Raw genomic sequence first — 27,946 nt, forward strand, 5'->3', positions numbered from 1 at the left:
TTGCAGATGACATTGTGATCTGCAGTGAGAGTAGGAACCAGGTTGAGGAGACCCTGGAGAGTTGGAGATATGCTTTAGAGAGGCAAGGAAAGTAGGTCAGCAGGACTAAGACAGAATATATGTGTGTCAATGAGAGGGAGGATAGAGAAATGGTGAGGATGCATGGAGTAGAGTTGGTGAAGGTGGATGAGTTTAAATACTTGGGATCAACAGTTCAGAGTAATGGTGAGTGTGGAAGAAAGGTGAAGAAGAGAGTACAGGTAGGGTGGAGAAGAGTGTCAGGAGTGATTTGTGACAGGCGGATACCAGTAAGAGTGAAAGGGAAGGTCTACAAGAGTGTTGTGAGACCAGCCATGTTATATAGGTTGGAGACGGTGGCATTGGCAAAGAGGCAGGAGATAGAGCTGGACATGGCAGAGTTAAAGATATTAAGATTTGCACTGGGAGTGCTGAGGATGAATAGGATTAGGAATCAGTATATTAGAGGGTCAGCTCAGTTTGGATGGTTTGGAGACAAAACCAGAGAGGCAAGTTTGCATTGGTTTGGACATGTGCTGAGGAGGGATGCTGGCTGTATTCAGAGAAGGATGCTAAAGATGGAGCTGCTAGGTAAGAGGAAAAGAGGAAGGCCTAAGATAAGGTTTATTGAAGTGGTGAGAGAGGACATGCAGGTGGTTGGTGTGACAGAGCAAGATACAGAGGACAGGAAGAAATGAAAACAGATGATCTGCTGTGGTGACCCCTAACAGGAACAGCCGAAGGAAAACGAAGATTTGGCTGTTAAGATAACAGATTTGCTGATGTATTTACTTTTGTTCAGGACTGTCCAAGCTTCAGGCTGTAGCTCTAAGTCATACTTTAACCCACCCACACACACAGACAAAACAAACACATTTTACTGGCTTTGAAACTATATTCCTGAAGACTGATCCACTCAGCTACCTAATTAGCTTTCTTGAGACAGTGCATTCCTTAGGATTTTTTTTTTATCTCCCCTTTTGTTTGAGTCCTTCGCTAGAAGAAGTAACAAATGTTATAGGTTCATAGGTAGGTACTAGGCTATCTGTCAAAGGCATTTATAAGCCTAGCCAGAATGTGTTGGCTTTCGCCGCCCTTAGATTAGTTCCCTGTGCCTCTGTCCAGCAGAGCCACTGAAGTGATCCCCGGGGTAAACTTTCTGTTTCCCATCCACTAGTCAAGGTTTCTTTTGAAGAGTGTAAGCGAGGAGCTCTGCCTAATGTAGGTTGGGATCTTGTTCCAAAGCATGGGAAGTCTCTGGGACAGGAATCTATCTCTCCAGCATGTCCTATTTATTGTTGTGGTGAGGTTTAGATCCCTAGAGCATGTGGCTCAAGGGGATAAGGTTTTCTTTAGGTGGAGCATGTCCATCATTATGACAAATACCAGAAAGAAATTATGTGAAATTTCATAAAAAGCCAAAAATGCTATGCAGAGAAACTGCAGCTAGAGGGTTAGGCAGCAAAACATAGAGAATTACTTAAATTATTTTTTGTTTTGTTTTGGAATATAGCATTCTTGGGGGTTGATTATATCAATAAAACATTGATGATTTGCCATTTGGAGTCCATTTTGCTTTAATAAATCAGTACAAGAAAAGTACAGGAATTTGTATAAACAAAGAAATGTAAAACAGCAAAATTAGAATATAAGTATATTAAGATCACAAAGGACTAAATTCCATAAGAGTTACTCTCAGTGTAAGTGATTTATTTCAGAGTAAGGTCTATCTATAAACAGGCTTACACCAGAAATGTAATAAAACACAGTAAATCACTTACATTGAGAGCAAGTCTTTTGGAATTGAGCCCAAAAAGTGAGGACCTTAGATATATACAAGGGCAAGCAGTCAGTATTCTAATGATTGTCTCATAACTGAAAAAAAAAAAAAACATTACCACACAACATGTGGTAGTATTCACCAGTTAAATTCTCTTAAGGATAGGCAGTGATGTCTACTGTTGCTATAGTTTACTGAAAATGTGGCTATTTTATTATAACAGTATGGCCGCAATGATGATGGTAATAATAATAATAATAATAATAATAATAATTATTATTATTATTATTAATAATATTAACAGTATTATTATTATTATTATTATTAATATTATTATTATTATTATTATGGTCACAATAATGAAATATTCCATTGTGCTTCATACAAACACATGCAAATGTTACAAAGACAGATTAGTGACTGAAATGAGCAAATGACAAGAAAGTCAGCTATCTTTATCCACAGACAGCTCCCACCCTCAGCCAGCAGTTATAGACATTTCTGTGTACACTTCACTCATCTGATTGTGATAAAAAATGATGGCCATGTAATGTATCTCACCTTTGTTCTATAGTGATAGTAGTCGCACATTACTGTATTGTAAGCTGCTTAACAGAAATCACATTTGTTCTGCAAAGCCAGAATGACTAGCAAACAGCATCAGTCACTTTCCTCCACAGACACAGCAATTATAATTAATTTGTCTGTGTACATTTCAGATGTCTGTCTTTTTTAAAACATTTTATTGAATTATCACTTGTGACATAAGCAAACTTACAGTTTCATAAAAGTAATTAAACCATATTAACAAGTTAACATTTACAAATATTATATATCACATATATTGTTCTACACCATATAATCAAAGCAATATTACATACACTATTCAATTCCTGTCTTGTCTTAAACATCATTCCTCCTCCAAAACATTTTATGCATGTATTGTTCTGAAAATGTAAACTTGTTCTATGTCATTTACTCCAACTCTTTTCTAAAGATCCCACTTCCTGTTCTTTTATCTCTGTGACAATATTTACTACTTCACGTATGGTTGGTTTAGACTTTGGTTTCCATTTTCTTGTAGTTACTTTTTGGAAGCCACTAGCATTAATCTTAATAAGGTCTTACTATGTTTAGGCAATTCAGATTGTGGTATACGGATTACATCTTTGCCCATCTATCTACCTAACTAAATAAACTACTTGAAACTTCAATAGGCCATCTTTATTCCTCCCACATGGAAGGTATCAGAGAAAGACAGTCTCCTTGATCTGCTAGCTAAAGTGATTTTGTCTGGACTAATCCTTTGTACCCTGTTTAATGTTCCACAACACTGAAATGTTCTTTCTGGTTTCATCAGGTACAAAATAATATTATCTGCAAGTAAAGCAACCTTTGGACACAATACCAATTATATCCTTGAATCTCTGAGTCCCTTATTTTCTTTGCTAATGGTTCTAAATATAACGCAAATAACAAAGGGAAAAGAGCACACCCCTGCCTGATTCCTCTATTCAAACACAACTTGTCAGAGAGAAAACACTCCCACTTTAATTTTTGCCTCCATGCCCTCATATATCCTTCTAATTAACATTATGATTGTATCAGGAAATGCAAATGCTTTCATTACCCTACTCATAAAATCCCAGCTTACTCTGTCAAATCTCTGCATCAAGACCCACCAACAACATTCTGATTCCCTCTGGATCATCATTAATGTTGTCAAATGTTTGCCTACCCTCCACAAACCATATTTATCCATATCTAACAATTCTGGCATCACCTTTACTACTCTTTAGGCATTATAGACATAAAGACATTATAATCATGGTTTAAAATTGAAATGGGCCATATATGAAGTTGGATCTGATGGGCCTTTACCATATTTAGCTATTATAACCACCACAGCTCTCGTCCATGATGTTGGTGCCTCCCCTCCTTTTAAAATACTGTTAAACAAAACCTTCCAGATCTTTATCACTTTTTTCCTCCTAGCTTCCAAACTTCCATCTGTTCCTGAAGACTTTTCTGCAGATTGGTTATACATCACCATTTTTATCTCATCTCCTCTTATCTTAACTTTTAATTGCTGAGCCTCATCTACCTCTAACTTTGCATATTTAAGTCTTCCATAAATATTTCCATTTGTGTTTTTTCTTGATTTCCTCACGTCTCTGCTTTATACAAATTTTCATAAAATTTCTGAAATAGGTTTAATACACACACACACACACACACACACACACACACACACATATATATATATATATATATATATATATATATATATATATATATATATATATATATATATATATACATACAGGATCTCTGGTTATTTTTCTTGGTATACTTTCCCTAAGTGTGGCGACCATCCTTTTAACTTTCCATTGCTTAAGTTGTTGTGCTAAAAGATTTTGTGCTCTGGAATTATTATCAAAAGAGTTTAAAAGCAATCTTTCTAAACTCACGTGTATTATCCAGGGACTCCCTTATTTTCTCTTTAGCACTCTGCAGTTGATCCTCTTCTTGTTCTGTGAGGTTCCCCCTTATTCTGTAATACTTTAACCTTAGTCAGCCCCTGTAAATAGTTCATATTACTTCTTAACCGTAACTATTTTTTCTTTTATTTCTACACTACTTTTACACTCCATTTCATTTTATCCCACTCACTAGCTATACCTTCTGAAATACTTTTTATCTTCCCTAATGACTCTCAAATAATTTCCACTACCCATTCTGTAAATTCCTCTCTTTTTATTAGGTAGATGGCAAAGTGCCAGTGTCTCATAATTACTACATTTTTATCTTAATATTTATTGGCGGATGATCTGAAATAGTGATTGGATACATGTCAAAGCTTTCAATTAAATGCACATGTTCCTGTGAGATATAATGACTATCTAGTTTAGCTCGATTATTGTACCTTGGGGAATAATATGTAAATTCCCTTTTAGTTCCTTTCATACCAAATATTTTCATTTTTTTTCAGAAATTTACTGTTTTCTTATATTTTCCATGTAAAACAAATTCTAGTACCCACCTATAAATAATATTCCCTGTTGAAAGACGATTATTTCTCCAAAAATAATAGCAATTTTAGGTGGAATATAAATACATGCCAGACTAATCCTTATTACTTCCCTGTTGTCATCTTTTCCCCTCTTCTATCATTACTGGAGCTGCTCATCAGTTGTCTGGGTCTTGTAAAATAAAAATAAATTATTCTCTCAACAGTGAGAAACAAAGCCAAAACATTGGGTGGAGGGATAAAGGTCCAAAGACCAGGAGTACACTTGATGTAGTGCCCACTGTATACACTTTAACAACGTTTACATATAATGCATTTTTGAAGGATATGAAGCCTGAAACTCAAATATGTTTTTATTTAGAGACTACCACCATCAACATTTTACCAGAAAAATCAAATATTTTATGAGGGACAAATCTAAAATATGGGATACATTCAAGGGCATAGGTTCACAGGTGTGTACTAGGCTAATGGCCCTGGGGCCTTTATAAGCCTAGCCATAGGATTACCCTGACATTGTGCTACCTGACCTTAGTTCCCAGTGCCTCTGTCGAGTAGAGCCACTGGAGTTATCCCAGAGGTGAATTTTCTATTTCCCATCCACTCATCAAGATTTCTCTTGAAGAGGGTCAGTGAGGTGCTCTGCTTGACATGTATGGGAAGTCTATTCCATAGCATGGGCAGTATCTGGGTTATGAACCTGTCCCTCCAGTATGTTCTGTTGATTGTGGTAATGAGATTCAGGACACTGGAGCATGTGGCACAGAGGAATTTCTTTAGATGTAGCATTTCTAACAGAGCTGTGTCAGACATGGCTGTGTAAGTCAAGCAGAGATCGCCTCTAAGTAGGCGATATGAGACAGAGAATAGTTGGAGTTTTTTTAGTCTGTCCATATAGGACAAGTTTTTAAGGCCTAGGATCCTCTTTGTGAGGTACTTTTGTGGTCTCTCCAGTTGTTGCAGGTGTCTAGGTAGGTACATGCCAAATGGGTCATTGTACTTGATGATTGGCCTAATGAGAGAAGAGTAGAGGGAGACAATGACCTCTTTTTTCCTGGATGCAAAACCCTTAGTAATGAGTTGTGCCACATAGAAGGACATTCTGACCACGGTGGTAATGTGGTGATCAAAAGAGAGGTTGCTGTCAACCTGTGTTCCCAGATCTCCTATAACACCTTCTGTGTCTAGTGGACTACAATCAATGTGATAATTCAGAGGAACTGGGTTTTTCCCAAAGGGGATGACGACACATTTTTTGGCATTGAGCTTAAGGCCATGGTTCTGACACCAGTCATTGGTCTCAGTGAGGCCATTCTGTAGGATTTCAACATCACTTGGGGAGTTAATAATAGCTCCCAACCGGCAATCGTCTGCGAACTTTGTCAGCTAGAGTCCTTTCATGTTGGCCTGGACTTCAAAGAAGTAGCTACCAAACAGGAGAGGACCCAGGACTGAACCCTGTGGGACTCCACTCGTGACTAGTCGACAGTCTGATTTGGAGTCAGTTACTTTCACACTGTGGGTTCTATCTGTGCACCAGTTTGCAACCCACCTAGTGATATAGGGGTTGATGCCTAGCTTAGTGAGTTTTTCTATGATTCCTGAGTGGGGAACGGTATCAAAGGCCTTGGCCAGATCAAGGCAGGCTGTATGAACCACCTTGCCTTCATCCACAGCTCTGGTGATTGACTCAAAGATGTCGACCAAGTTGGGCAGGCATGAGCTACCATTCACAAAACCAAACTGTGTGGGATCCAGAGTTTGGAGATTTCCTCTATCCTTGTTTATCAGGTCTATGATGATGCGTTCCATAGCTTTGCATATCAGACTCATCAGTCTATGGGGCGATAGTTCCCAGGGTCTGTAGTCGCTCCTGCTTTGTGGAGAGGGATGACTGTAGTAGTGCACCATTTGCTAGGGACAAAACCTGAGGTGAGGCTGTGACTAAATAGGACACACAGGTGAGATGCCAGTTCACTCTGTAGTTCATGTAGAACACAGCCAGGGATATTGTCAGGTCCCATAGAAGCTGCATTCTTGGCCTTGGACAGTGCTGTTTTAACCTGTGCAGCAGTAATACTGGGTGCCTGGCAATCTACTGGCATTGTGATTGGTCCTTTGGGGGGGGGGGTAAAGTTGGCACTGAATTTGTCAGCCAGTATATTGTTCAGTAGCTCAGAGCAAATCTGGGTACTGCCATGGAGATTCTTTGCATAACTATAGAAGGCCTTGTGGTTGTCTTTACTATCTGCTGCAATTCTGTTTTCATAGCTAGCTTTAGAGTATTTGATGAAGGATCTCAACTTTTTGTTGAGGCTGATAAGGGAATTTTTCTAGCCTTGGAACTTCACCTTATTCCGCATCTGTTTCCTCCTTCTGTTGTAGAGTTTGTTTATGGCAGGGGACCACCAGATTGGCTTCCTTTTTTTGGAGGAGAGCGTCTTGGTTCTATTGGGTATGTTGAGATCCATGCATTTGTGTACATGTCCATACAGTGCATTGGTGTATGATTTAGCGGTCATGCAACTATTCTCCATTTGCATGGGTGCCATGAAGTTAACCACCTCTGTTTTTAGGAGCCCAAAGTTAGCTTTGGAGAAGTTTTTCATGGTGTTTACCTTTGCAGGGGGGGGATATGGATTTTCAAGGTGATTAGTTTGTGGTTGGATCTAACCAGGGAGGACCTGACTATTGGTGTAGAGCAATGGTTGCCCATGTTAGTAATAACCAGGTCAAAGATGTTGCTACTTCTAGTGGGGGTAAGAATGAGCTGGTCCAGGGCATTGGAATTAATGAACTCCAGGAAATGTTGGGCAAGTGTATTGGTACATGAGTAGTTTTCCCAGTTAATGGAGGGGTAGTTGAAGTTGCCTAGCATGAGAGTGTTAGGTTGGACCCTAATATTCTCCAGGGTGCTTAGGAATGTGAGTCTTGGGACATGGTTGGGGACCTTTAGCAGGCTATGACCTGAATTGTTGTCTTACCCAATGTTAGCTGCACCTGAAGTATCTCTGATGCATTATGTTGGGCTACCAGTCTGGAGGTGTGTGCATCCTTTATGAATATGGAAACACCACCACCTTTGGAGCTTCGGTACAAGTTCTGGGGCCGAAAGGTGTGAAAAGAGTTATAGCCTGGTAGTGTAGGGGTGCTTTCTGCTGCCTTGAACCAGGTCTCAAGTTAGAGCACAAATGTAATTGTTCTCCATTTTAAGGAGTGCTTCGAGCAAGTGCATTTTGAGATTTAGACTTCTAGAGTTGAGCAGCATGACCTTCAGATTGCATCTGTTTGTAGCTGGTATGGTGGCAATTTGGTCTTTGGAACACCACCTAAAAAAGGCACTATAGGGGTGGCAAGAGCCTTGGCCAGTATCCGGAACCCCAGGGGTGACAGATGCAGGCCATCTCTGTCAAAGCACCGAGGTCTGTCAAGCATGTCATCCCATGCAGACAAATACTGGATCCCCTTGGAATGACACCAGAAACTTAACCAATTTTTGAAATCAATCATTTTCTGCTTGTACTGTGGTATAATTCTGGGTGATGGTAGGATACTGCTCAGGACTAGGGCCATACCCGCCTGGGCTACATAATCCGAGAGCTCCTCCTTGTCTCTTTTCATGTAGTCCAGGGAGGTACATCTCAGGTCATTCAAACCCACATGCATGATGACGGAGTCATATTTGTACCTGTTGTTGAGAGACCTGAGTGCGTGCGTTATGTGACGGATCTTGGCATCTGACAGGCAGCTGACTGCTACTTTCTCCTTATTCAACCTAGTGAGTGGGACATCAGTGTGCCTCACTTTCTAGTCACCTATGACTATTGTGTTGGGCATGCTGTTTTGCCTTAGGGGCTTTGCAAAATCAGAGAAACCTGGCATGCATTCCATTTGTTGTGCAAATGTATTCACTGCCCATGTCCGCATGCCTACCACAATTTTAAAAAAGGCAAACAAAAAACATGCCTCACGCTCATGTTCTCCCCTTCTCCTTTACCCTTGAATATTTGCTTGCTTCTTAATCCTTGCCATTTCATGAGTCAGACAGATCATGTGATAGAAAGGAGTGGAAATCTCTGCAAATTGATTGGACAGGTGCACAGTACCACCCCAATGACACAACAGTTTTGAAAAGGGGCACCTTTCTGTTCTTTATTTATTTTCTTTTTAAGTAAAAGAAATGCAGAACACTGATGTCATATTTCTCTGTTAAAAATATGAATACATAAAAGACAAAAAGGACCACCTTTCTCTGTGAGGCCCTAGGCAGCTGCCTAGTTTGCCTAATGATAAGGTTAGCTATGGTTAGAACGTAGGCATAATGTCATAAACATAGGTAAGGCTGACAAGCAAGCCTTTATAAGTTTGAGTTGTTAGTCGACAGATAGCTAACTTCAAATCCCAGCTGAAAAGTGCTGTCTGGAACTACAATTCAAAGTTTGAACAGAAGTAAGAATATTAGCAATTATTTCAAGTTTAACATTCAAATATACCTGAAAAGCTTTTAAGCAGAACTAAATAAAGAAAAGAAACAGAACAAACTACATCCTTGCCATACACAGTTTAAAAAAGCATGTTGTCAGGAGTGTCACTGTAAGGACACAAAGAGCCAAAACACATAAACAATGTTTTGTCTTCATGATATAGTATTATGCTAGCAAACAGTATATTGTAGGATAAAGAAATTCTAGCAAGAAAAAAAAATCATGTAATCATGGCAACCTCTATCATACCTCTTCGGGGTATAACAAATTAGAAAAAAAATCCAAAACACTAAGAGAAAAGCAGGAGCATTAGAAATACAGAAAACATCAGCATACAGAATACATTTTATTTTCAGTTTTCAGGTGCAGTTGACTTTATGCAGAGTGGTGTGGGAGGAGTTACCACCTACATAAATAAGATATTTTCTATTTTCCAGACTAATCTTTTTTCAAGTAAATCCACTCAAGAGAGAGAAACAAAGTTTAAAGTATGGCACTAAAGGAAGTGCCCATCATTTTAATGATTTAAAACAGAATGTTTCTGATGACAAAAAAAAGTTTTTTGTAGTCTTTATAGGTTTGTCATAATTCAGTAGCAGTCAGAAGTACCGTTAAGTATGAAGACCAAAACACAACACAAAATTAAGTTTATTATATTCACTTAATGCCAATATTCACTTGCAACTGTATATACATAACTCAGGTTTCAGAAAAAGATCACTGATTTATACATCATGCACATTGGTTTATACTTTAAAAAGGTCTTATTTTACTCATGTACACATATTTTCATGAGCACACACACACACACACACACATACATATGCAGACACACTTATTTTAATAAATTATATATTAAGAACTAAGATGCTTTCATGTTTCATCATGCTGTCCAGAAGAATATCAGTATATGAATAAAAAGGTGCTTTATGAAATTTATTTGATTCATTAAGCTGCAAGTCAATAGAGCAGTATCCTAGCTATACATATTTCTTTAAAGTCTTTGTAACTATAATACCATGTCAGTATGATTAATTTAGGAATGAGTATGCCCTTTCTAAGAGCAGACTTCTCTTTTCATCTGACAGGTGAAAGGTCATGTCTGTCAGTACATTCTGTAAAAATATATAAAACTTGAGTAATAGGGACATAACCACATATGATGACTGTACTTGCATTGTATTACAAGGTAATCAGACACAGGAAATTTCATCAGAAAGTAGACAGTAATTTCCTTTATTGACTTTATATTTCAGATTATTGTTTCATAGTATTCGTGAAATGTTTTAAACCAAATGCAGGCAGTCATAACAACAGTGAGTACATTGAATACTCTGCGAGAATTCACCTTGGATCTCAGTACTTACATTCTGACTTGTAAACAGTAGGTGGCACTATATACAAATACACACATTTCAGAGATAAAACAAGTCACTGCCATATAATACGCCGTTTATTTATTTATCTATTTACTTATCTATTTATTTAAATTAATGGTATTACATTTGTTTACTAGGGTAGTACACTGATCGCAACTGACCATTTCCAGGTAGTGCCTGGGTGAAATAATTCACCAAGAAGAAAAAAGTGAAACAGAAGGGGCAGTAAGCTGTAGATATCAAAAACAGAACAAAAGTGCTGAGCATTTTGTCTAAGTATTTTATTGTGTTTGAATTTTAATATACATCAAGGCAGGCAGAACTTACTCTGTGGTAAATATCTATTAGTCTAAATCAAATTTCAGTCATACTATATACTGAGTTTACGTGAAAGTATTTACATAGTTTGCACTGTCACCTCCTTTCAGCAAAGATTTACCTTTATCCTTTTACACAATGCTGTCTTTGGAATACAGCTGCCAGATTTATTGCCTCTCTCAAGCAGAAAACAACCCACCGAGATACGCTCTGTAATTAACACAGATCATGATGCAATCTTTAACACAGGAGGAGAATCAGACATAAATAAATCACCCTTCTGAGACATTAGAAATGAAAACCATGAATCAGTAAATAATACATTTATGAAATTAGACTGGAGTGCCATCTCCAATAATCCAAATAAACCTCCTCTGGACACCATCAGTGAGTTCTATGGTATTATTAACACCTGCATTCATGAAAACCTATTGGTAAAGTAAACATATTCATGTAAATTCAACAAAAAACTCTTTAGTGGAATTGTAAAATTCATAGACTGTAAAACTGGAAAAAGAGATACTACTTCCACCCAAAAACTATCTAGTCATAAAAACAAGTCTTAAAATTATTCTGGTCATAAAAGCAAGTTTGCATTAAATAAAATATAGAAAGTATTTTGAGATTTTAAGTATTTTTTCTCTGTTTATTTGCTAAGTTTTTCTGCATAGCTGCCTAGCTTGAGCATTTTCTGGCTTGTTAAACTTGATTTCTGTATTAGTAGCTGTATTTAGAGCACAACCAAAAGCTGTTTGCTGAATTTCCTGTTTGCACTTAATTTTAAATCGTTTTTTTCTTAAAACTTGCATATTTTCTGTCCTTGACCTAGCACTCTTGTGTGGGGTCATTTACTGCACTGTTATAACTTGATATTACTTGTGAACCTCTGCTATCTCTGTAAAAACAAAACAAAAAAAATCTTGCTTTTTTCCCACTTTTCTGAGAGTTAAAAAGTTCAGTTACAGGCTTGCTGTTCCTGAACTGTTTGAAAGTTTCTGTGAGGCCATTTTGCTTGGGCTGAAGGAGGGTCTCTGTGTTTATCAGTGGCAGTGACTAACATTGAGCAGCTTCCCTGCCCCGGAGAGGTGGTTACTGACTTGAAACTGTAGTTTTATTGGCCACTAGGGTCATTTCCATAACTCCTTCATCTTCCTCTCTTAAAACCTAGTTGCCTCGTGGTTTGAGCGTCTTTTCAGGCTTGTTGGCTGTTGGTGAAGCACCCTCCAAGAGGAAAAACGCTGAGAGAAGAAGGGAGCCACTTTTGAGATTTTAAGTATTTTTCTCTGTTTATTTGCTAAGTTTTTCTGCATAGCTGCCTAGCTTGAGCATTTTCTGGCTTGTTAAACTTGATTTCTGTATTAGTAGCTGTATTTAGAGCACAACCAAAAGCTGTTTGCTGAATTTCCTGTTTGCACTTAATTTTAAATCGTTTTTTCTTAAAACTTGCATATTTTCTGTCCTTGACCTAGCACTCTTGTGTGGGGTCATTTACTGCACTGTTATAACTTGATATTACTTGTGAACCTCTGCTATCTCTGTAAAAACAAAACAAAAAAAATCTTGCTTTTTTCCCACTTTTCTGAGAGTTAAAAAAGTTCAGTTACAGGCTTGCTGTTCCTGAACTGTTTGAAAGTTTCTGTGAGGCCATTTTTGCTTGGGCTGAAGGAGGGTCTCTGTGTTTATCAGTGGCAGTGACTAACATTGAGCAGCTTCCCTGCCCCCCGGAGAGGTGGTTACTGACTTGAAACTGTAGTTTTATTGGCCACTAGGGGTCATTTCCATAACTCATTCATTTGTCCTCGGAGGAGTGGTTTAGGGCAGTGACTTGTGGTTTGTTGGCCAATTTGGGTCATTTCCTGTCTTTTCCAGCCCCCTGCTATAAAGCACGCTTTAGCCCGATTTAGCCCGATTTAGCGCGGAGTTGCTACTGTTGCACACTAGGGCAGCGCCGGTTAAGCAGGTTTAAACTATTCGGGCTACCTAAAGTCCACTCTTCAAATTTTCCCTTAAAACTACCTTCCTCGAACTATACTACTGATCTAATCAGCGTATCCTATAATTAAAAAGATCATCTCTACTTGACTCCAAGTAGACTATTCTCTATCTGTTAAACGTAGCACTTGCTCCTACAGTACTTATTACCTTGATACGGCACTCTTGTCATAGATAGTACCCCAAAAAGGCAACCCCCCATTTCTCGGTCACCCACGTCCCCCGGAATCTTTTTTAAAGTTTTTTGTCTATTCCTTCTAGCATGTCGAGGATCAGTTGCTAGTGTCCTCTCCTGCTCAGCTGGTGAACCTGGGAATATTGAGGCAATGTTACAATTGCCTCATGTACACAGACAACCCTCTCCTCCTCCCACAAAACACAAATACATGCGAGAGATGCAACTACACGGCCAAACTGGAGGCTGAGCTCTCTCAACATAGGACTGGCAAGACCAGTCAGGAGGAGAAGGTTACCACACACACTATAGACCCAGTCTCACATATTACCATTACAACCTCAAATCATACACATAAACACACAAAGACATACTCGAGGCTCTGATCAAAAATCTACCAAAACAGCAGAGGCCACCAAAGCAGACACCCAAACAACCACCACCTCAGAACACAACACCTGCAACACATAGACCTCACAGTCAGAGTGTCAAACAGTCACAGCCCTTAAGGCCAAACACAATGCCAGACACACTAGTCATTGGTGACTCCATAGTCAGACACACTGACGTCCCGCTCACCAGACTGAGTAAGGAGAAGGTCACAGTAAGCTGCCTGTCGGGCGCTAGAATCCGCCACATAACGCAAGCACTCAGGTCTCTCAACAGCAGGTACAAATATGATTCAGTCATTGTCCACGCTGGTGTAAACGACCTGAGACGTACCTCCTTGGACTACATGAAAAGAGACATTGAGGAGCTCTCTGATTATGTAGCCCAGACAAGTATGACCCTGACCTTGAGCAGTATCCTACCTTCACCAAGAATGATGCCACAATACAGAGATAAGATGATCAGCTTTAACAATTGGCTTAAACACTGGTGTCATTCAAAGGGGATCCAGTGTCTGTCTGCCTGGGATGACATGCTGGACAAGCCACGCTGCTTCGCAAGGGACGGCTTGCACCTGTCACCCTGGGATTCCGGATATTGGCAAAGGCTCTTGCCACCCCATAGTGCCTTTTTAGGCAAGGCTCAAATTCTAAACCTACCACCCTAGAACACAAAAAGGAAAAAAACTAAGGGTAATGCTGCTCAATGCCAGAAGTCTAAATCTCAAAATGCACGCACTCGAGGCCCTTTTCAGTATGGAGAACATCGATGTCTGTGCTGTGACAGAAACCTGGTTCAAGGCTGCTGAGAGCACCCGCGCTATCAGGTTTTACCTCATATCATGCGTTCCGCCCCAAAATCTGGACAATACCAAGAAAGGAGGGGGTATCCATATTCATCAAGGACACCCACACCTCAAGACTGGTGGCAACGCGATGCATCGGAGACCATCCAGGTGCAATTAACCATAGGCAAGACTGCTCTGCAAATTGTAGCATGTTACAGGCCACCCTCACAAACTCAGGAACCTCACATGGCCTTCCTGAAAACACTAGAGGGGATAAATGTATCACCAAACACCATCATACTAGGTGACTTCAGTTACCCTAATATAGACTGGGAACACTACTCAAGCCCAAACACCCTAGCCCAAAAGTTCCTGGAATTCATAAACTCAAATGCCATGGAACAACTAGTCACCATCCCCACAAGAGGAGATAACATACTTGATCTCATCATCACGAACATGGGAGCACAATGTTCAACACCGGAGGTGTACCCCTCACTGGTGAGATCAGACCACAAACTAATCTCGCTGGAGGTCCTCATCCCACCCCCACCTGAAATAAAAAAAACCACAAAAAAAAAATTCTCAAAAACCGACTTCACACTTCTAAAAACTAGTGTGGTCTCCTTTTAGGTCCCGAGCCGGGAAAACAGTACTCAAGCCGCTGAATCACTTACAAATGCCTTCTACCAGCACCTGCAGGACTGCATGGATAAAGCAATCCCAAGCAAAACAAAGACTCTTTGTACCAAAGGCAAGCGTCCAGTCTGGTGGACCCCAGCCATAAACAAACTCTACAACAAAAGGAGGAAGCTACTACAAGATAGAGCAAAATCCTTAAAAGGTAAGACACCCTTGATCACTATAAGTAAAAACTAAGAGCTCTCATAAAATCATCCAAAGCAAATTTCGAGAGAAAATAGCTAAAGACTCAAAAGGCAATCATAAGGCCTTCTTTAGCTATGTTAGAAACCTGGGAGGAAACTCCCAGATATGCTCAGAGCTAGTTCAAAATGATGTGAAGATTACTGATCCTACAGACATTGCCAACATACTGGCTGACAGGTTCAGTGCAAACTTCTCCCCTCCCCAAAAGGAGAGATATCTATACCAAACGATTGCAGCCCCCAAACATCTCCAGCCCAAGTGAGAACTGCTCTCTCCAAAGCAAAAACACAGCATCCATGGGACCTGATGGTGTCCCCGGCTGTGTGCTCCATGAACTCAATGAGGAATTAAACCCACAGCTAGGACAGCTGTTTAATCAAAGTCTTACCTCTGGATACGCACCCAGGAGTGGCGCACTGCAACTGTGGTACCACTTCACAAAGGCGGTGCCTCCACCGACCCTGGAAATTACCGCCCATTAGCTTGACAAGCCTTATCTGCAAAGCCATGGAGAGGATCATAATGGACCTCATAAATAAAGACATAGGGAATTTGCAGACTTTGGATCCAACCCAGTTTGGCTTTGTCAAAGGCAGATCATGCCTTTTAAACTTGGTTGACTTTTTCAAACAGTCACCAAAGCCATTGATGAGGGAAAGGCAGTCCATACAGCCTACCTCGATCTGGCTAAGGCCTTCGATACAATACCCCATTCGGGTATCATTGAAAAACTCATCAGCTTAAATGTCAACCCATACATCACAAGATGGGTTGCAAACTGGCTGAGTGACAGAACCCACAGGGTCAGAGCTGCTGGCGCCATGTCAGACTCAAAGCCTGTCACAAGTGGTGTCCCACAGGGCTCAGTCCTGGGCCCACTCTTGTTTGGCATCTACTTTTCCAAGTACAAGCAAACACAGGAGGGTTATGGCTGACAAAGTTTGCAGATGACTGCAAACTGGGCCATAGTAGAAAACACATCTGACACAGATATCCTTCAGAAGGGTCTCACAGAAATGGATAACTGGTGCCAGAGCCACGCCTAAAGTTAAATGCCAAAAATGCATAGTCATACCCTTCGGGAAAAACAAGGTTACCCCTAGCTACCAAATAGGTGGCAATCCACTGAGCACAGAAGAAGTTATCAGGGACCTGGGGACCCAGGTTGATAGTAGTCTGTCATTCGACACCCATGTAGCTAAAGTAGTTAGGAAGACCTTCTACATTGCCCACCTTATCATGAAGGGATTCTCATCTAGATCAAGGGAGGTCATAGTCTCCCTTTACTCATCACTCATCAGACCAATGATTGAGTACAATGCCCCATTCGGAATGTATCTGACCCGACACTTGCAGCAGCTGGAGAGGCCACAAAAGTTCCTCACCAAAAGGATAAAGGGTCTCAAAAATCTGTCCTATGCTGCCCGACTAAAAGAACTCCAGCTCTATTCAGTCGCTCACCGGATGCTCGGAGGTGTCCTTTGCCTAACATACAAGGCCATGTCAAACCCAGATTTGATGAATATGCTTCACCTCAAAAATCTAGATCCATCAGAGCCACAAGGGCGGGAGACTTAAACCTTGACACGGCTATTAATAGGACGTGCTGGAGGGATAGATTCATCACCCAAAGACTCCCTATGCTGTGGAACAAAATCCCGGTACATGTGAGGCAGAGCACCTCGCTGGCCTTGTTCAAGAGAAATCTTGACCAATGGATGGGAGATCGCAGATATACCCCAGGGATTACCTCAGTGTCACTGCTCGACAGAGGCACAGAAAAATAATGGGTATAGTTCCCCATACTAAAGGGGTGGCCTAAGCCACAAAACGATGGGCTAGGCTTGTAAATGCCCTCGGGCAGATAGCCTAGTATGAACCTATGAACCTATGAACCTATTGTCTTTTCTTCTCAAATCTTCCAGATATCAACTTGGCCTTAAAGGAAAACTCCACCTTAGAATTTAAAAAAAATCTATTTTTTCACTCTTTGTTTTCTGAGCTATTTAACATCTCAAAATCATTCCGAGTACTTCTTAAGAATTTTAATATGTTTTTTTGCAAAAAAGGCTACCAATGGGGCTTAACATTTCAATGTGATTTTGTTTTTCTTCATGCCTTTCTCTTTCCCATATTCCACTTCAAGTCTGCTTTATATGAGTTGTGCTAGACATAAGGAAGCAGTGGTGTATTCTCATCTCATTGACATATAATGGGATTAGTGTCAGCCATTGTCATCTTATATTTATTTATTTATTTAACATTTGTTGACTAGGAAAGTTCGACTAGGACAGAGCCCATTTTCAGCAGAGGCTCAGGGAGAAATGCTCCAGGCGCGTCTCTGGAATGTGGGAGGAAACCAGAGTACCTGGACAAAACCCACACAAATGCAGGGAGGACATACAGACTCCACACAAAAGGCACCCTAGCTGAGAATTGAACTGGAGAACCTCTTGCTGTGAGGCGACAACTTTAACCATTGCACCACTGCGCCCGTTTAACTTCTGTAACGGGACTGCTTCTTTAGTTCTTGAATGGCTCTCATTTGTGTGTGTCTCAGAGCTTATTTTACAGTTTACTAAGGAGTTATACAGCTGCAACCAAAAAAGTAGTTAAATTGTAAGCCTTTGTTCAAAGTTTCCTGTTGTAGTCCGTGGTGAATTGACAGTCCCCTCCCTACACTATTTCTGAGGTGACAAAACTATCACTGCACTTTGAGATTGTTACAGTTTCATACACAACAGCCTCTTGTGGAAAGAAAGGGATTTGAGAATAATTCTGGTCCTCAGTACTTCAAGTGGAAAGATTTTTATTTTTATTTTTTTAGCCTGAATGCTCTAAAAAAATACTTTTTCATTTGTTTTGTAACTAATGTCATGTTCTTATTTCCTCTTTCTAAGTTTCAAAACAGAAAATGACCAACATTCTATTCCTTAACTTTAAATAGCAATTTTTTTTTCTGAAGCACAGATGTCTTGTTGCATAAGCTTGTTATTCTACTCATATAGTTATTTGTTAAAGTACATGAAAATCACTCTTCTACAAACCTGACTTCGGAATAATGACACAGTAAAATTAAGGGACTTGAAAATACTTCCATTCCCCTGTCCCTGTAGTGGGATTTTTTTTTGCAGAATATTGTATGAAATGCAGCAATATTGTATTGTAGTACCCCCCGAATGTGCAGTAGCAAGGTGAGCCCAAACCTCACCCACCACCTGGTGATGGGTACAAATAATGAATTAATGAATATTCATATTGATGTCTTCGCCAGCCTCATAATTATTTATTGTATATTCAGCACATACAGCTAACATATGGGTTCCTCGGTCATTAAATGATGAAGTTTGAAGGGAAAAAAAAACTAGTAACACTTCTTTAATGGACTAAGAAGGTAAGCTCAGACAATAAATGAAGAGGGCATCTGGCAACACTCTGGTCACATTAAAAAGATGATGGCATATGAAGGTCCCTTCACTGGACATTGGAAATTCATGCTACTCTAGATGTAGAGCCAACAAGATGAATGATTTACAAAAGAAACTAAAAGGCAAAGCATGCAATCATTTAAATAAATCTCCAGTCTGATGGTGGACACTGCATTCCCAAACATTTGAGTCACACTGTCCCAGTTGTTGTGTCTTTCGGCTTTCCCGGTTAGGGGTCGCCACAGCGGAACTCCGGTCCGCTAATGAATGGCAGTTGATTTTTATGTGCTGAGTTGCCAGCCCTAATGCACAACCTTCAACAAAGGTACGCCCATTCACGCATGTCTCCACGCAGAAGACGCTCTAGCTGAGAGTCACAGAAATGAATCCATATGTCAAAGAATACTTGCAAACATAAAGGATGTTCAGGGAGCATAGGGAATTCTTAGAGCAGGTGAAACTGCCATAAAATGGAGTGCGCTTCTATTCAAACATTAACCAAAGTTTGTTGGTTTGTTCTCAGTTGTATCACCAATGTGCAATGTGCAAACTTAAAACTGTATTACAGAAATATAATTAAAGACAAAGTAAAACATTTCCATTGTACATGCATAGCTTTCAAATGAATCATGGACAAATAGAGAAATAATTAGGGACAATCAGGAACCGTCTTAAAATATTAATGATATGAACTTGAGATGTTGATAGAATAAGAGATAGTGAAGTAATGCACATTTTGTGAAGTAAAAAAAGTTTATAAATCTCTAAAGAGTCACAGGGACAATAGAAAGGTATGCATGCATGTGCGTGTTCAAAACATTTACAGTTGTATGTGCATATATATGTTATGCACCTGTACAACACACACACACACACACACACACACACACACACACACACACACATATCAGCAGTTTATTATTCTTGTATCAGCCACATCCTCTCCCAAACTGTTAAAAGCCAATAAATGAATGACACAAACTGATGAGTATATCAAAACAAAACAAGCAACAACAAAATATAATTAGGAGTTCCATATTTAGTTGTGGTTAATTATTACAAAAAATATGTTTCTCATGAGTTTGACTGCAAACAGAAGCAATATTTCAGAATCAAGAAAAAGTGGAACTTTTTCTTGATTCTGAAATATTGCTTCTATTTGCAATCAAACTCATTGGCATGTCAATCAAAAAAGCCACACCTACTTCTGCACAGTCCAACAGATGGGGGGAGGGTACTACAATACAATGTTTGTTGTTCTTCTTCTTTCGGCTTTTCTTGGTTAGGGGGTGCCACAGCGGAACTCTGGTCCGCTAATGAGTGGCAGTAGATTTTTATGGTGCCGAGGTGCCAGCTCGGCGCCCAACCTTCAACGAAGGCACGCCCATTCTATGCATGTCTTTCGAATGCCACTCAACCGTGGGGAGGACATGCAGACTCCACACAGAAGGCGCTCCAGCTGAGAATCGAACAGGAGAACCTCTTGCTGTGAGGCATTGCTGCTGCACCACCATGGCTTCTGGGTACTACAGTACAATATTACCAGAAATTCCTCATCAGTTGGATTTGTTTTTTAACTAATGTTATGTTCCTTTTCTCCTTACAAAGCTGTTCTGCAGTTCTACAGCCAAATATTACCAACTTTTTATTCCTTACCTTTAGATAACTTTTGTGGCACAGACGTCTTCTGGCATTATGTTTTTCTCTTTTCACTCTTCAGCAACACTGACTCCTTGAAAATGACAAAAGTACTACTTGTGCTCTGGGCTCTGGAAGACTTAGAAATTGCTCTGTTTACTTTAGCAGGAAACTGCACTCCTGATGGTTGGGAGGGTGGCTTAATGGTTAAGGCGTTTGTCTTACAAACAGAAGGTGCAGGGTTTGAGTCTCACAAGGGATAATTGGCTAGGCTTAAAATGGCTCTCAAGGGCAGTTAGCCTAGTACTAATCTATGAATCTATGAATCTAATTAAGACCATCATTGAATTGAGGCATGCAGTAACCCATTCCTGTTCCACTAACTGAACTTGTAATGTCTGGCAGTAAGTGCAGAGGACTAAAGTTCCACTTTCACTGCTAACAGCATACCAGATCTGCATCAGCCTGTGGAAGGATATCAGAAGAAAGCATAAAACACCTTCTTACAAACAGTATCAGCACACCTACTTGATGTAGTTGATAGGGTTACCACCTGTTGCTACTTTACAAGAATTACAAGAAAAAGTATTTTCTGACTTATGTCTAAATGTCACAAACATCCTTGATACTACATCTACATAAGTCATCTTAATATATAAAGTAGTACAAAGACCAACATTTAAAGCTTATCATTTCAATACTGTGATGCTGCTTATGTAAATTTGTCAGAAGAGGTGAGAACTGCCTTCGAACCCCTGATTGATCTAATTGCTTTGTTTTGCTACAAAAGGCATGGCTACATTGTAAGCAGCTGTGAATCAGTGTAAGTTATTTTCCAATCTACAATAAAGCCAGTGGAAAACAGTTACACACCACTCTTGTCTTTTTTATTGCAGCTGTTGAGGTCCTGACATCAGCAGGCCTAATTACCTGTATAAGACTGCCGGCAGTACCTGACAGAGTAAACTACAGATTTCTCTGTGTCTGTGGTATTGTCATGCAGGCTAAGACAAACCCCTCTGGAAAATATCTGAGAAGTTAAGTTTTAAAAAAGTAGGTGGGCTTTCCCTTCCTTTGATTGCAAGGCAAGGAAATTAAAGTTTTATAAAAGTACAAGCAGGTTTCTGATACCTACACAACACTGGAACCATACTGTTGGGAGAAAAACAACCTAACAGGTGAGTTAAACTGTAGGAGAAGGTGGAGTTTTCCTTTAAAGGTTGAAATTAATAATAACATGTTCTTTACTTCATAAAACTGAAGTGGAACATTGGGAATGTAATGTGCAGTACTGTAGCTAGGGTGGGACAAGAGGGGCAACTGCACCAGATGCAAAGTGTTGGGGGGTTGAGAGCAGCTGCTCTGGATCTGTTTAATGCAATATTGGCTTTTAAAAAACACTATTGCACTTGCGGTCAGAACTGAGCACTATAGCTCTCTGTGTGTGGTCTAAACTGTGCCAACTGCTTACTTCACTGTAACAAGCAATTTGCTATGGTTTAAAAATAAAAAAGAGAGCGAGAGAGAGAGAGAGAGAGAGAGACAGAAAATTTCTTTTTTTTTAAACTAAAACCTGAGCATTGCAGTAGGGTGTAAGCTATAGCATCTGTTTGTTACATTTGTAGCAAGCAGTTTGTTATAGTTTAAAAGAAGAAATGATTTTTTTAATAAAATGTGGGAAAGGAGGGATGGGACAGGGCAGACAAATGGGACCTGAATGGATGGAGTGGGAGGGCTGTCATGTATCTGGCCACTTGGTTGGTGTGCCAATAGAAGCAATGGACATCTTTTTTTTTTGTCTTCTCTTCTATGGAAAAGCTGGGGAACATGGATCTAACACAGGTTCATAGGTTCATAGGTTTATACTAGGCTATCTGCCCTAAGGCATTTATAAGCCTAGCCCAAATTTTTGTGGCTTACGCCACCCCTTATATGAAAAAATACTGTGCCCATTAGTTTGTTGTGCCTCTGTCCAGCAGTGACACAGATATGATTCCCGGGGTAAACCTACGATCTCCCATCCACAGGTCTAGATTTCTCTTGAACAGAGTCAGCGAGGTGCTCTGCCTCACATGGACCGGGATTTTATTCCACAGCATAGGGAGTCTCTGAGTGATAAATCTATCCCTCCAGCACGTCCTATTTATATCCGTGCTAAGGTTTAAGTTGCTTGCTCTAGTGGTTTTGGTGGATTTGGATTTTTGAGGTGGAGCATGTCCATTAATTCGGGTTGGACATGGCCTTGTATGTCAGGCACATGTCACCTCTGAGCAGATGGTATGCGACTGAATAGAGCTGGAGTTTCTTCAATCTGGCAGCATATGACAGATTTTGGAGTCCCTTTATCCTTTTGGTGAGGAACTTTGGGGTCTCTCCAATTGCTGCAGATGTCGGGTGAGATACATCCCGAATGGGGCATTGTACTCGATCATTGGTCTGATAAGTGAAGAGTACAGGGAACAATGACCTCACTAGATCTGGATGTGAATCCTTCATGATCAGGTGGGCAATGTAGAAGGTCTTTCTAACCACTTTAGCAATGTGAGTGTCAAAAGAAAGGCCACTGTCAACCTGGGTCCCCAGGTCCCTGATAACCTCTTCTGTGCTTAGTGGATTGCCAACTATATGGTAGCTTGGGGTTACCTTGTTTTTCCCGAAGGGTATGAGTATACATTTTTGGCGTTTAACTTCAGGCCATGGCTCTGGCACCAGCTATCTGTTTCCGTGAGTCCCTTCTGAAGGATATCCGTGTCCGATGCACTTTCCACTATGGTGCCCAGTTTGCAGTCGCCTGCAAACTTTGTCAGCCAAAGACCTCCCATGTTGGCCTGTACTTCTGAGAAGTAGATGCCAAACAATAGGGGCCAAGGACCGAGCCCTGTGGGACACCACTTGTGACCGGCTTGGAGTCTGACACAGCGCCAGCAACTCTAACCCTGTGGGTTCTGTCCTTAAGCCAGTTTGCAACCCATCTTGTGACATATGGGTTTACATTTAAGCTGGTAAGTTTTTCTACAATACCCGAGTGGGGTATTGTGTCGAAAGCCTTTGCAAGGTCAAGGTAGGCTGTATGGACTGCCTTTCCTCATCAATGGCCTTGGTGACTGTTTCAAGAAGTCGACCAAGTTCAAAAGGCATGATCTTCCCTTGACAAAGCCAAACTGGGTCGGGTCCAATGTCTGCAAGTCCCTATATCTTTGTTTATGAGCTCCATTATGATCCTCTCCATAGCTTTGCAGACTAGACTTGTTAAGCTTATGGGGCGGTAATTACCAGGGTCCGTAGAGGCCGCCTTTGTGGAGTGGGACCACAGTTGCCGACGCCACTCCTTGGGCACGTATCCTGTGGTAAGGCTGAGATTAAACAGCTGCCTTATGTGCGGGTTTAATTCCTCATTTAGCTCGTGTAGCACACAGCCGGGGACACCATCCGTCCCATTGATGCTGTGTTTTAGCTTTAGAGAGAGCAGCTTTCACCTGCGCATTTGAGATGTCCGGAAGGCTACACTCGGCTGGGCTAGCTACCTCTCCTTTAGGGGAGAGGGGTGAAGTTTGCACTGAACCTGTCTGCCAGTATGTTGGCAATGTCTGTGGGTTCAGTGATTTTTGTATCATTTTGGACTAATTCTGAGCATATCTGGGAGTTTCCACCCAGGTTCCTAACATAGCTGAAAAAGGCCTTATGATTGTCCTTTGAATCCATGGCAATTTTTCTCTCAAAATTGGCCTTAGTTGATTTTATGAGTGCTCATATTTTTTTACTAATAATGATCAGGGGTGACTTCCCTTTTATGGATTTTGTTCTATCATGTAATAGCTTTCTCCTCTTATTGTAAAGTTTGTTAATGGCTGGGGTCCACCAGACTGGACGTTTGCCCTTTGTGGAAAGAGTCTTGGTTTTATTTGGGATTGCCTGATCCATGCAGTCCTGGAGGTGTTCATAGAAGGCATTTGTAAGGGCTTCCGCAGCTTGGGTTGTGGTTTCCTCTGGCTCAGGGGCCTTGAAGGATACCAAACCAGTCTTGAGTAGTGTGAAGTTTGCTTTAGAGTTCTTCACTATGGTCTTTTTTGTTTGGGGTGGGGGCGGGATGTGGATTTCCAGTGAGATTAGTTTATGATCAGATCTCACCAATGAGGGATATACTTCCGGTGTGGAGCATTTTGTCCCCATGTTTGTGACAATGAGATCTAGTATATTTTCTCCTCTCGTGGGAACAGTGACTAGCTGTTCCATGGCATTTGAATTTATGAACTCCAGGAACCGTTGGGCTAGAAAGTTTGGGCTTGAGTAATGTTCCCAGTCTATATTCGGGTAGTTGAAGTCACCCAATATGATGGTGTTTGGAGATACATTTATACCCTCCAGTGTCTTCAGGAAGGCTGTGTGGGGTTCCTGAGTTTGAGAGGGTGGCCTGTAGCATGCTACAATTTGTAGAGCAGTTTTGCCTATGGTTAGTTGCACCTGGATGGTTTCCGAGCTTGATGCGTTGCCACCAACCTGGAGGTGTGGGTATCCTTTATGAATATGGATACACCCTCCTTTTGTGGTGTGGTCCGGTTTTGGGGCCGGAACGCATGATATGAGGTAAAACCTAATAGTGCCGGGGTGCTCTCAGGAGCCTTGAACCAGGTTTCAGTTATAGCACAGACATCAATGTTCTCCATACTGAGAAGGGCCTCGAGTGCGTGCATTTTGAGATTTAGACTTCTGGCATTGAGCAGCATTACCCTCAGTTTCTTCCCATTTTGTTTTCTAGGGTGGTAGGTTTAGAATTTGAGCCTTGCCTAAAAAGGCACTATGGGGTGGCAAGAGCCTTAGCCAATATCCGAATCCCAGGGGTGACAGGTGCAAGCCGTCCCTTGCGAAGCAGCGTGGCTTGTCAAGCATGTCATCCCAGGCAGACAGACACTGGATCCCCTTTGAATGACACCAGACATTAAGCCAATTGTTAAAGCTGATCATCTTGTCTCTATATTGTGGCATCATTCTTGGTGAAGGAAGGATACTGCTCAGGGTTAGGGTCATACCTGCCTGGGCTACATAATCAGAGAGCTCCTCTATGTCTCTTTTCATGTAGTCCAGGGAGGTACGTCTCAGGTCGTTCACACCAGCATGGACAATGACTGTGTCATATTTGTACTTGCCGTGGAGTGACCCGAGTGCTTGTGTTATGTGGCGGATTCTAGCGCCCGATAGGCAGCTTACTGTGACCCTCTCCTTGTTCAGCCTGGTGAGTGGGACGTCAGTGTGTCTGACTATGGAGTCACCTATGACAAGTATGTTTGGTGTTGTATTTGGCCTTAAGGGCTGTGACTGCTTTGCACACTGCTTTTGTGGTTTATGTGTTGCTTGTCGGGGGTCTTGAGGTAGCAGTTGTTTGGGTGTCTGCTTTGGAGGCCTCTGCTGTTTAGGTAAATTTTTACTCAGAGCCTCTGAGTATGTCTTTGTGCGTTTATGTGTTTGATTCAGTGGAGTGGTAGCATTATGTGAGGCTGGTTTTGTGGTGTGTGTAGTTGCCTTCTCCTCCTGTCTGGTCTTGCCAGTCCTGAGTTGAGAGAGCTCAGCCTCCAGTTTGGCTAAATAGCTGCATCTCTCGCAATTATTTGTGTTATGTGGGAGGAGGAGAGGGTTGTCTGTGTACATGAGGCAGTTATAACATTGCCTCAAGATTCCCAGATTCACCAGCTGGACCGGAGAGGAGATTGACAACTGACCTTTGGACATGCTAGAATAATATTGGGAAATCCTTAATTGAAAACAAGGGCCAGTGGGGAGTGAGGGTGTAGTGCTTTTAATTTTTAGTGCTGACTTATATAATTGCTTTAGTGAGCAAGTGCCAGGTAACTTGAGTGCAATGTGTTACAAGTAACTAAATGCAAAAACGACAAACAGTAACTTTCTTTCAAGTGAAACAAGGAAATAAGTACAGTAAGCAATGCAGATATCACTAGTGATCCACAGAAGCGCTGAGAAGTTGCGTATTAGGTGGAATTAGCTTCCAGGGAAATAACAAGCAAACAAACAACAAGCATATAAACAGAGCTAGATTCAGCAGGCCTGGATCTAGTCTATGCTAGAGCAAACAACGTGAACCAACAGTAATAGCAATAAGTTTATTACAGTAAAGTGCATTTTGTTTGCTTTTAGTTTTTTTGCTCTGCAATGGAAAAGCTTGGGGTTCATGGATCTACCTGTAATATGCCAATCATTAGAATGTAAAAATAAAAAACAAGTGGAAAAAGATCGTAGAAACAGAACCACTAATCCAATAAAACAATCGTGTCAGCACACAGGTTGCAAGTCCATAAAACATTTATTGTATAAATTCCACAAGCGCTTTCACCCTAACTCAATTGTAGGGCTTTTTCAAGTGTAAAAACAGTGTAACTGTTCAATCAGCCATCTTTAAATAACTTCATTTTAAAAAAAGGCGCCAAAACCAGTCTGACCTAAATTTAAAGTAACCACGCACGTTTTTACAACTGTCAAGTTTAAAAACACAAATAAATTCACTTTGTTTACCAAACATTAATAAACTTGATAAAACTTTGAATCAAAGTAGTATAAAATAACAGTTCTAGCTAAAAAAGAAGAAGAAAAGGATGCCAAAAATTTAAAATACTTTAAAATTATGTTAAACAATACAATCAAAATGTTACTTTAATAATTGTTTCAGTGGTTGTTTTAAGTAATTATTTTGATAAATCTTCTGCTTTTTTAATCAAATAAGGCTTAATAGAAATATGCTCATTTAGTCCCGGGGGTGGGTGGCATTCAATCTAATTTGCCAATAGGTCTCCCTACAGCATAGCCAATTCTCCCAATCTCCCCCTTTAGGGTCAATAGGTACTTGTTCAAGAATCCCAAAATGAAAGCCAGTGTGTTTAGGCTCCATTTGTAAATGTTTACTTAATGCATTATTAATATTCCCTTTTTTATGTTATATAAATGTTCATAAATTCATTTGTTCAACGCACTCTCTGACTTCCCTATGTAGAAACTAGGACAGTCTCTACACAGGGCTAAGTACACAATACCCTTAGTATGACAGTTACCCTTCTTTAAGTAAATCCTACTGTTGCCATAATTTTTTAAGGTGATGGGTACTTCATCCAAAATGTATCTACAATACCCACACCTACCACACCTACTAGTTCCCTTGTCCAAAGTAGTTGTACGTCTATAATTGTTACTTTCGAATACCCTTTTCAGATTTGTTCCTGTTTTATAAACAAAGTTAGGATGATCACCTACTTTGTGTACTAAGTCCTTATTGTGCTTTAACATCTTCCAATTTCTTTGAATGAGGTCCTTAACTTCCCTTGTAATGTTACTGTGTTGAAGAACCATAGCTCTTTTAAAATCTTGTTCACTATCCACTTCATGACCTTTTACAGTTTCCAATGGTTTCCCCAAAATAGGAGAATATCTAGTTGCACGACCATTTATAATTTCTTCCGACACTTCCTTTATTAACCTATCAGGGTAACCCCTTGAACTAAACAAATCAGAAATAAAATCAATTTCCACTAAAAAATCATCCCACTCTGATGTCATCCTGGCCGCTCTGACCATTTGGCCCTTGACTATACTCCTTTTTTGTTTCCAGGGGTGGTCACTGTTGTAGGGGAGGTAGGA

The sequence above is a fragment of the Protopterus annectens genome, chromosome 5.part1, assembly GCF_019279795.1.
Source record: "Protopterus annectens isolate FY-2018-M chromosome 5.part1, PAN1.0, whole genome shotgun sequence".
Lineage (NCBI taxonomy): Eukaryota > Metazoa > Chordata > Ceratodontiformes > Protopteridae > Protopterus > Protopterus annectens.